This window comes from Typopeltis vanoorti, chromosome 13, assembly GCF_054136105.1.
Source record: "Typopeltis vanoorti isolate ZY-2024b chromosome 13, IOZ_Tvanoo_1.0, whole genome shotgun sequence".
Lineage (NCBI taxonomy): Eukaryota > Metazoa > Arthropoda > Arachnida > Uropygi > Thelyphonidae > Typopeltis > Typopeltis vanoorti.
Window position 1 is genome coordinate 83,656,242 of NC_143561.1, and position 12,649 is coordinate 83,668,890.

Here is a 12,649-nt window from a genome sequence, read left to right on the forward strand (position 1 = left end):
TATGTTTTTAAGAACTACTGAAGATACATTACATTCTCAACAGATTTTCAAAACTCATTACATTATATTTAGAATAATATTAATCATTAACTGTTATGTAAAGTATCATGTTAGCCAAAATTTTTTCACTTCATTATTCTTTCAGTAAAGAATAATATATATGGAAAGCTATCCATGATTTAGAGTTGCAAAAAAAAAAATACTAAGAGTTCCTGTTAAGTTTATTAACTAGGCAGAAGAAAGAACCTACTTAGTATATCCTTTTATACCAGATAGAAAAATAATGTTTGCCTTTGAAACTTCAAAAGTTTTGCAAGTCATTCAGAGTATATGAAAATAAACAAATTTCTATTTCTTTGTTGTATTTTATTAAATCTACTTAAAGGCAATCAAAATTATAATACTGTTAATCTATCTTAAGGTATTTATTATTGTAAATTACTGCTGAGAATAATTTTTGGATTTTACTGATGTTTCATAGTGATTTTGTTCTTTGCAGTTTATAATTACATAATTAGTTTCCTTAGAGAAGGAAAGAAAATAATAAAAACGACCTTTGCTTTCCCCCTCTCACCTTCTACTCTTTTTATAATCTCATCTGGATTAATCCAATAAAATCCTCTCACTAATGTAAATGTCTCTATCGTATCACCACTTTTCCTGCAATCCACATTTCTTTAAACTCTCTCCATAGCTAGCGTTCTAAAGTTCTGATATTGTCTTAGTTACTTTTCTCTAGACCCTCTCCAATGTTTCCACATCACACTGAAAAACCAAGTGACTAGATTTGAGCACAAAAGTCTAAGTGTGGTCTGACCAGTGCTTTATACAGTGGGACAAATACTTCCTTATCCCTACATGTTAGAGTACTTCTTATCATAGCAACACTACAATGTGCAGGCTTTGCAACATTAGCAATATGCCCTCTAAACTTCAGTATTGTCAACCATCACTCCTAAATCTCTAATCTCATACACTTCCTGCATTATGACACCATCGATATAGTACACAGCCATTTCTGCACTCCAAATTGCAACACCCTGCACTTATTAATATTAAAGCTATAACTCCATGCCTTTGTTCAAGTCAAAAGTCTATTCAAATCTTTCTGAAGGGAATTAACATCAGCAGTGCTACTTATAATTCTCCCCAACTTTGCATCATCAGCAGAAAACTGATGATCCCCAATCAGTCCACATGATATATCATTTACAAACAAGTTAAACAGCAGGGTCCCAAGAACAACTCTGGGCATGCCCCTGGTCACCCTCCTTTTTTTGAAACTTCTCCATCATACACAATCTGCTGGTATTGTTCAGAGAGCCACTTTCCAATCCATTAAACAATATACTATCTACTCCCATCCTCTGCACTTGAACACCAACTTATCATATGATAATCTATGAAATGTTTTTGCAAAGTCCATGAATATCATTGTATATGATTCTTCCTTATCTAACACACTCATTACCCTATCATAAAATGCAAGTAAATTGCTAAAATAGGACCTACCCTTTACAGATCCGTGTTGATCATAATAAAGAATGCTATGTCCTTCAACCCAATCGTGTATTCTATTCCTAACCAATCTCTCCAACACCTTGACTGCAATTGCAGTTATACTGAGTGGTCTATAACTGAAACTTCTGTCCTAGAACCATGCTTGTGGAGTGGTGCTATTTTGCATTCTTTCCACTCTCTAGGAACCCTACCAACTGCAAGACCTTCATTAAATAACCAGGTCAAGGGCATAGCCAACTGTGGTGCACATTCCTTAAGAATATGTGGTGATATGTCACCCATTCCCACAGCCTTATTATCACCTAACCCAATCAACACCTGATACATCTCTGATTCTTTCACTTCCAATTCTCCTAATACTTGCTTCCCTTCTATATACTGCACCACATCATTTGCACCAGTATGATATATGCTGATAAAGTGCTCATTCAGTAATGCCACTATATCCTTTACAACTGTTATTCTGCTGCCATGACTATCTACCAGTATTAACCTGCCATAATTATTCTTTCTGTTGCTTACCATATAGCAGAAAAATTCCCTTAAGTTAACCTTGGCCTGACCAGCCAATCTCTTCCTCATACTGCACCTTTTTACCATGCACTTTATACCCTCATGGATCTGATCACCACGAACTGTCTTGTACCTCCTTGATAGCCTTTTCTTTTCCAGCACAGCTTTCTTGATTTCACTGTTCATCCATTTCACTTCTACTCTATTTACTTGCTTAACCCTTAGTATGTAGTTATACATTGCTTGTGTCAGCTCAGCTCATCTACCCAATTATTATTATTATTAACATCGAACCTCCGTAGAGTCAGAGACTCATCGTGGGAGGTACACACACACACACAAAGCTCATTCAGCACCATGCTTTAAGTTGGTGAGTGGAAGATAATGCAAACACTCGCCAACCACTCTCCATGCAAAGAATCAACTCCTCACTGATCTGCTCACACCCTCCTTATGCAGTTTCTAGGAATGATTTCTTGTTCTTCTCCCCCCCCCCCCACATTCTATAAAAAATTTCTTCCATATCAACATGATAAGAGCTCAGGACTACCTTATGTCTCAATCATACCCCACCCCTCCTTTTCCCATTTATGAGACTCTTTGCTATTTACATTCTTTCAGTCTGCCTTCATACTCCACATTTCAAAGTCCACTGACCAAATTTCTGAATCTTCTCTGAACTCTAACATATCCTTCTCACTATGAAAACCTGGTGACTAAATCCGTGTACTGTAATCAATATTAGGCCTTATTAATGCCTTATAAAATGGAATCATAACTTCTTTATTTATGCATATCAATGTCCCTGGGCCCATGAATTTCAGGTCCTTGTCCTTCACCACCACTCACATATCTCTCATTTCCTCTACCTCCTTTAAAGTTTCCTGACCAAGTGCATACTTTGAATCCCATCATTGCTGATCAAATTTCAAAACCTTACACTTTGCAACGTTGAACCTTATATGAACACTTATATGCCCATTCATACAATCTATTCAAGTCCTTCTGTAAGGCATAACATCTCCTTGATTGTACATTGTTCTCCCCAGTTTTGCATCATCTGCAAACAGCTGCATACTACCTGTTATATACATCCCAATATCATCAATATATATACAAATTGAACAACAATGACCCTGATACAGATCCCTGCAGCAGACCACTTGTGACCCTCCTCCTTTGAGAGACACTGCACCCCCATATACAACTATCTGATACCTATTTGACAACCAGTCACTGATTCAACTCACTTTCTGTTATCTAATCTGATTTCTTTCGGTTTATTTAGCAGTTTTTCATGTGGCAGTCTATCAAAAGTTTTTGCAAAATCTAAGTATACTACTGCATATGCATCTGCCTTGTCCAAGACATTTGTCACTTTGTTATAGTACATAAGTAAGTTAGTAAAACAAAATCTCTCTTTAACAAGCCCATGATGACAACCACAGAAAATATTGCTGTTATTAACCATTTCTGTATCCCGGTTCTCACCAATCTCTTTAGTACTTTAACCACAACTCCAAATATACTGATTGGCCTATGATTTATAGCCACAGCCTTATCACCACCCAGTGGATCAATTTTACCTTTTTCCATGCTGTTGTAAGACTCTTATTAAACAGGAATGCGAATCCTGCTGCCAATTATATGAAACGTTCTCTTAATATACATGGTAATATTTCACCAAATCCTATCACCTTATTGACATCAAGCCTATTTATTTCTTCATATACTTCTTACTCACTCATAAGTAATCCATCCTTGCCTATTTCCTCTACACTTAAGCTTTTCATGATTTTAACCCTGATGAGGATTAAATACAATTATAAATTGTTCACTGTATACCTCAATGATGTGTTCTGCAGCAGTACCATTCTACCATTTTCATCCATTAACATCATCTTACAACCTGTCTGGCCAGCGTGGTGCTATAAGGCCAAATACCTCCCCATGAAGACAATGCAAATGATGATTAAAATAGGAAAATTACATACTGGCTTGTCCATCGCCCAGCATTAAAAGGGGACACATCCTGGACTTAGGCAGAGGGTCTAGGTCGTAAAATATGCTATAGTCTCCACTAGCTACAATGAGTCCACCTACAGTGCACAATTATAGAACAATATTAGTAGGAACATATAACTGCAGATCTCTATGGGATGATGATAGATTGGAAGAACTGATGAAGGAATTGGAACATATAAAATTGGACGTTGTGGGCCTTTCAGAGATAAGAAGGAAAGAAGAAACTATCATGCGATTAAAAGATGGACATCTACTCTACCACTGTGAATGTGACAGAAACTCAACCGGTGGTGTAGGATTCCTAATAAATAAAACAATCAAGGACAATGTCCTATTTGTAAATAAAATAACATCAAGAATAGCTGAACTAAGTCTCTTCATAAATAAAAGATACCAACTGAAAATTATACAAGTATATGCCCAACTATGGACCATCCAGATGAAGAGATAGAAGATTTCTATGAAACATTAGAATCTACATTAAATAATTCTAAAGAATTCTACATAATTATAATGGGTGACTTTAATGCCAAAATTGGAAGCAGAGATGACCATCTGAACTCCATCGGTAAATTTGGATTTGGACAGAGGAATGAAAGAGGAGAAAGACTTATTGAATTTGCAAAAGAAAATAACCTCTTTATTATGAGGTCATTTTCTCAAATAACCTCATAATTTTCAGTTGATTTTAAAGAAAATTAACCAAAAATGGCCTTGGAGAAGCCCAAATGGACAAACTTACAATGAAATAGACTTCATCCTCTCCAACAGAAGATATATAATAAATAATACCGAAGTGCTTAATAGATTTAACACAGGAAGTGACCACAGACTAGCAAGGGCAAAAGTATGGATCAACAAAAAATGGGAAAAAAGTCCAATTTAGTGAATCTACAAAACCTCTACCACAATAAAAGCTTATAGAGAATCACTCAAAAATGAACTAAAAAAGTTAAACACAGCTACTACCATAGATGATGCTAATGAAATATTAACAAAATCTATCTTGAATTGTGCACTAGAAATAGGAGGTGTAAAAAGGCACCAAGGAGAGGAAAAACTAAGACAGGAAACCTTAGATCTGATGAAGAAAAAAAGAGATTTGAATGACACCAATAAAATAGAATATGCGAAAATTTGTAAAACTATACATAAAAGGATGAAACATGAACTTAGATCGTGTAATACTAGGAAAATTAAAGAAACAATAGAAAACTATAGTAATATGAAGGTCCTAAGATGAACATTATCAGTTGGAACAAAGGAAATAGCTGCTGTAAGAGGAAAAAATGGTGAAGTTATAAAAAATAGAGATGCAATAATCAAAATAATTCAGGAATTTTATACTGAACTCTATGAAGACAAAGAACGGGACATCCAAGAATGATCTATGGATAACTCGAGTGAGGAAGAACATGATGCCCCTGAGATCTTACAAGGTGAAGTGGAAATAGCACTGCAAGAAATAAAGGAAAGGCCCCAGGAGAAGATGGAATTATGGTAGACTTCTTAAAACTGGGAGGAAGCCCTGTCATCAAACAGCTGACTAAACTCTTTAATAAATGCCTAAAACAGAGAAAAATTCCAAAAAAATTGGAACAATTCACTTCTAATATTAATTTTTAAAAAGGGCAATAAGGAAGAAATTAAAAACTTCAGACCTATAAGCCTACTCCCTACCATATATAAAGTTTTCACAAAAATTATAAATAATAGAATAAAATCTAAACTAGAGGGAATGCAGTCCTGTGAACAAGCTGGATTTAGAAAGAATTATAATACTTTGGACCATATTCACACATTAAGACAGCTCATTGAAAAATCAATTGAATACAATAAACCCTTATGTCTGGCCTATATAGACTATGAAAAAGCATTTGATTCAGTTAAAACATCTGCAAAACTAAAAGCACTTGAAACCCAGGGAACTGAGAAACCATATATTGAAACACTAAAACATATTTACGATAATGCAACTTCTGTAATTAAATTATATAAAAACAGTGAAAAGTTTCCAATACAAAAAGGCATCTTGCAAGGCGACACCATATTTCTCAAATTATTTACAGCTACACTAGAGGAAGTTTTTAGAAGCCTTGATTGGGAAACAAAAGGAATAAACATAAATGGAGAAAGGCTGCATCATCTGAAATTTGCAGATGATATTTTCCTGATAGCAGATATTCTTGAAGATCTGGGAGAAAGGCTAAATCAGCTAAATGAAGCCTCCAGAGAAATTGGATTAAAAATAAATAGAGAAAAAACAAAAATAATGATGAATAAATACATAAACCATAGAACTATCAAAGTTGAAAACCATGAAATAGAACAAGTTACTTTATATGTATATTTGGACCAATTGTTATCCTTTGAGGAGTGCCAAAGAAAAGAGATTGAACGAAGAATTCACCTTGGATGGATGGCTTATGGGAAAATGAGAGACATATTCAGACGTGACATCCCTATGAGTCTAAAAAGGAAAGCTTTCGACTAGTGCATACTTCCTGTCCTAACATATGGAGGAGAAATATGGACTTTAACAGAAGCCCTAAACAAAAAGCTGAGAACAGCACAACATCGCATGGAAAGAAGTATGCTAAAAATAACATTAAGAGATAGGAAGACAAATATCTGGATAAGATCTCAAGCAGGTATCATGGATATTGTAAAATACATTAAACAGGCTAAGTGGAGATGATCTGGCCATATTGCCAGATGCAGTGACAGGAGATGGACTAGAAAAACAACAGAGTGGAGACCAATGGATGGAGCAAGACAAAGAGGAAGACCAAGAAGAAGGTGGAGAGATGAACTGGAACAAATTGCAGGAGTGAGATGGATGGGAGAGGCAGAAAACCGAGTGATCTGTAAAATCATGGGGAAGACCTTCGTCCAGCAGTGGACAGAACCAGAAGGTTGAAGAAGAAGAACATCATCTTAGCATAATCATTTTCCCTTCTACTTGCCACATATCAGAAAAACTCTCTAAGGTTTTTTTTTATTTGGCCTGATTTTCTAATTTCTACTCATACTGTAGTTCTGCTGTTCTTACTAATTGTGAGTCACCTTTCTAGCCTGCTCTTTATGATCCTCTTTCAATTGATTGCTACCATTATTCATCTTGTGCTGCTTCCACAGTATCCTCTTCTCTTCTTCCAAATTTCTCGCTTAATCCCTTTATTCAGATATTTGACAACTACTTTCATGTCATCAAATCTTATCACGTTATTGACATGAAGCTTATTTATTTCCTCATATACTTCCCTCCTGCTTCCTCACAATTAAGCCATTCTCTCCTATGTCCTCTACACTTGAGTTTTTCATGATTTCACCCTGATAAGGATGAAACATCCTTATCAGGGTGAAATTGTTTACTGAATTCCTCAATGATGTCATCTGCAGCAGTTACCATTCTACCATTTTCATACTACTTTCATTCATTCTTTTGACTTTTAGAATACATTCACACATTGATGTTTTGGTAAGTTCCCATGCAGCATTTATCTTCTGCTTGCTTAACACCAGGCAAGGAGGGTGACTCGGTTGGTAAGGGTAGCAAAAGTGAGGTATGAGCAGCAGTTAGCTAATGAAACCAAAAGAATCTTAGGGAGTTCTTTCAATATGTAGCCAGCAAAAAAAAAAAAAAAAAAAAAAAAAAAATTATGGAAAGATGATATTGATTGAAGAAAATGGTATAAGGAATATATATACTGCAGAAGATATAGTGAGATATTTAATGAGCAGTTCATAAATTTCTTTCATTCTTGTGAATGTGACATCATGGAGAGCTTGAGAGCAGCTGAAAATGGAGAAGAGAGACTGACTGTAAGTGAGCAAGAGGTGTATGGGGGAATTGAGGAAACTTGATGTTAATAAGGCTGTGGGACTTGATAATATATCACCATGTATTCTGAAGGAATGTGCCAGGGAGATGACATCTGCCTTGACATATTTTTTTAATATGAGTCTTGCACTGGGTTGAGTTCCAAAGGAGTGAAAAGAGAGCAAGATTGTGCTGCTTTATAAGATAGGTGATAGAACTCAAGCATCACATTATAGGCCTATCTATGTGTCAGGTGTTGTGGTTAAGTTGTTGGAGAAGCTGGTGAGAACTAGTATCCAAAAGTGGGTTGACAACAATCGAATTACCTTTGATGGACAGCATGGATGTGCTAAAGGGAGGTCATGCTTTAGTAATCTACTTACTTATTACAATAAGGTGATGGCTTCCTTGAACAGAGGAGAGGGATACACAGTAGTATACTTAGATTTAGCAAAGGCTTTTGATAGATTACCACATGATAAGTTGATAATCAAACTAGAGCGGATGGGGTTCGATATCAGATTAGTACATTGGATTGGAGACTGGCTATCTGATAGGTATCAGCAAGTTGTGTGTGGTGGAGCAATATCCAGGAAGAGGAAAGTCACTAGTGGTGTACCTCAGGGGTCTGTTTTATGGCCATTGCTGTTTAGCCTGTATGTTAATGATATTCAGTTGTTTGAAGATGATGCAAAGTTGGGACGAACTATGAAGAGTAGAGAAGATGTTATGGCTTACAAGAAGAATCGGATAAATTGAGTGACTGGGCACAGAAATGGGGATGAGAGTTCGATGTTACAAAATGTAAGGTTTTAAAATTTGGAAAACAAGATGGGATGTAGAATTTATGCTTGGGGGATATATTGTTGGAGGTGGAGGAAGTAATAGATCTTGCGGTGACAGTGGATAATGATCTGAAATTTAGGGAATACATTGCCAAAATTGTGAGGGCAACACAAGGAATTCTGGGAATGATGCGGAGGATACTGACTTGTAGAGGTAAGGAGATTCTTGTTCTATTGTATAAGGCTTTGATTAGGCTACACATTGACTTTTGTGCACAGATTTGGTCACCTGGTTTTGAAAAGGATGAAGAGATGTTGGTAAGGTTCCAGAGATGACTTTATTATTATTATTATTCAGGCCTCCATGGAGTCAAAAGACTCATCGTGGGAGGTCCTTCCTAAGAACACAAAGTCTGTCAAGACTCATTGAGGGGAGGTCCCCCCAAGAAACACAAAGGCTATCATACCACTCCTTAAACTCATTGAATGTTCTCGCCCTCACCACTCCATCTGATCTCTGGAGTGTCGAATATGAGGAAAGGTTGAGAAGATGCAATTTGCAGAGTCTAGTGAATAGGAGAAAGAGGGGTTATATGATAGAGACCTACAAATTAGTAAGGTGTTATTATACAATATGTTGGAGAGGTTTTACAGCAAACGGTGGGAGATCAGGGGAGAACCATAGGACATCCCTGGAAGCTGTATAAGGAAGGTGTGAGCAACAGGTTTTTTGCATGCAGAGTTGTGAAAGATTGGAATGCCTTGCCTGAAAGTGTGGTGTCTGCAGAGAATTTGAGTGTGTTTAAGGCACGGTATGATGTGCTCTGTGTATAACAAAAGGACATCCTAGATGAGTCTTTGACTCCATGGGGTCTTGGGATAATGATAATATCTTATTTATGTTATAGCTCCACGCTAGACTTTCATAATCACTACACTTGTAATTCCACATATATCCTTTCCTCACAAAAGTCTGCATGGCTTCGTGATCAGTCTCACCAACTGGTGGTAAGTGTGAAATCCCCACTCGCAATCACATCATCTGATCAAATGATCAGATCTAAAACTCTCGATCATCGTGTGCCTTCCTTCACTCACTGACTAAGACTGAGACTTGAGTTTTCTCTAAAGAAATTCATTTTCCTGATTCTCAAATGCTGTCTCATCATTCCAGTGTATACTGCCATAATTAAAATCACTTATAATAATCACCCTTGCCTTGTTCACTAACCCAAGTTTCTTATACATTTCTTCATTGCTACTCTCCACAATTCCTGGCCTATAGCAATATTCAACTAAATATCCTGTCACCTTCCATCTCACACCATACCGACTCAAACCATTGCCACTATTTACATCTCTCATCTCCACTTTGAGTGAACATAATTTGTCCTCTGTCATCAACAGCAACTTCCCCTCCCTTCTTGTCCTTTCTCTCTTCACAGAAAACATCATACTTCCATTTCTATTCCTAAAAGGACATTGTTCTTATCCAAACATGTTTTGCTTATTCCAACAATTTTTGGGCAAGTAAACTCAATCAACAAAACGATTTCATCTCCTATATTTCAGTATGGTGAGCAGAACCTTGTCAATGCAACCAAAACACAATATAAAGAAAGACTGCACTTCCTCTTCCTTCAACTTTGATAATATCCCACATGCAGAATCACATATCTGTTCTTCAACTGACTTCTTATCTCTCCTGGCATAAGCACACTACATCCAAAAAATTAGGTGTGCTTTTCCACTCAAGACATTATCTCTCACCTGTGCAACTCTTAATACTGTAAAAATTGCAAATTCATCCATTCCTAGAATATGTTCTCACATATCTGAGTAGTGGCACCGAAACCTTTACAAATACTTGATGCTGTTCAGATAAGGGTGATTTGGTTAATTGGTGACCCTTCTTTTGAAGATTTGCTCCAGTTCTTGTCTCCTAGATATACTGTTTTTGTTCTGTGTCACTTCTGTAGGTATTTTCATGTGTGCTGTTCTGGCTGACACTACCCTCCACTTCCCCTCAAATCCATGAACACAGAAGCAGCTACTAGCCAGCTCCAGAAATACCAAACCAACTTCTCATTTCCTTCTTTCATAACTTCTAATTCCTATTGTCTCAAATTGTTTTCCTCACACAAATTTTCCTAAAGACTGTATAACCTTAACTTGTTCAAAAAAACATATCAAAAGGTGTCTTCTTTCTTCTTGGCCATATGCCCAGTACCACATGGGCAAGTGTTCAAGGGGGGAAAAAAAAGGAACCTTTTGATATTAATAATTAAAAAAAAAAAGTCTACAGTGTAAAAATCAAGTCAACAGAATATCACACAAGCAACAGAATGATGCCGAAGAATTATTTCTCATTATATTATAATATTTTATGTTCATGAAAAGAAAACAAAACCAAATGAAATTGTTGAAAAAGTTAAAAGTATTATGTTTCACTTTTTTTCCCCCCATTCTAGATTGGTGTAAATTGTTAATTGAATATATATTCATTCAAATTTTTCTATATGATACAGTTTTGTTTAGTAATTATTTTGATATTAATTGTTACATACAGTAAACAATTTTTTTTTATGTGAGATTATATCAGTATTGTGGGCAGGCTAAGGGTTAGATAATCCATAAACTCTATGCTCTAGAGTAGTTTTTCCAGAACTTTCAGTACCTATGCACCCCTTTTAAATTTTTAGTAACACTAGCATACCTCTCTGAAGCAAATGGAGTTTGGGAAAAGTTATAATAGTATTTCATTCAAATCCAAATAATATAAAAGATATTTATTTTTATAACATTAAAAACCTGTTTCAATTTTTTTAAATTATTAAATACATTTAAAGTTATACAAATACAATATACATGCAGTAGATTTGGAGGAAATAATTAACGAACTTTAACATAGAGTTTCGACCTGCCTGGATGGTTCGGACTATTTGAATTTTAACTTTTTAAAAATGCAAAACAGTAATAGAAGGTATAGTTCCTGGAAAAAGAGGCAGGGGTAGACCATCAATGAGATGGATGGATGTATGGCATGTGTGGAGTGACTGATCTTCAGAGAGTTGAGGCTGCCAGAATAGCAAACAACAGGACTACATGGTGAGGCCTGGTGTGGAACATCATCGAGCATTGGAGTGACCATACAGCATCTCTAGATGCCCAGTGAACATAGAGAAAAATGCAAATGTTTTGAACTGCTGTTGGAATGTGATGGTGCCAAACATGCACTAACAGAGGACAGTCAAAGTGTACTAAGAGACTTTAAATCTTCTTTGGGAGTTTTTACTCATTGAAAAATTAATTCTAGAACAGCCCTTTCACTTATGTATGACAATATGACAGCAAATAAAAAAAAAACTGCTTTGTACCTACTTTTGCACCCTGGGGGTACACTTGCCACACCTTTGAAACACTGCACTAGACACTAAACATGAAATTTTTTCATCTTCTAATAACACGGTGGTAGTAATCTCAATGCTTAGTGATGGAAATCATCTATTATCTATAATTTCGTAAACACCTGTGCTCCCATTGGAATTTGAAACCTATCTTGTGCTGAAGACTGGAGATGCTGTCTACTCACCAACCAGCCATCCACGCCAGCTAATTATATATATTTCACAATTGTCTTTCCTCTGTCCCTCCCAGGAGCTGTAGATGAAATTTTCTGTTTGTTTTCATAACCAGCATTTCAGACTTAATGCAATCTCCTCAGTTACTCTTCTCTGGACTCTTTTCACAATTTCTTCCTCTCCTCAAAAAAAAAAAAAAAAAAAAAAAAAAAAAAAAAAACCACTGACCAAATCTGTACAGAATAGTCCATATACAGCTTGATTAAAGAATCTTCACAGTTCTCAAAATGTGGGCCCATAAATTTCAAGCCCTTGTTTCTTTTTCCTTCCCTACCTTCAAGCACATCTCACCAATTATTTGGCATCTCATGCTTGCTTTTAAAATTTCAGAATCATACACT

At 36.0% G+C, this 12,649-nt stretch overlaps 1 protein-coding gene across 8 annotated transcripts in view; it reads left to right on the forward strand.

Moving 5' to 3' along the window:
* LOC150100319 (poly(rC)-binding protein 3-like) overlaps positions 1–12,649 on the forward strand; it is an 874,229-nt gene that overhangs the window by 694,158 nt on the left and 167,422 nt on the right. The window lies entirely within an intron of this gene.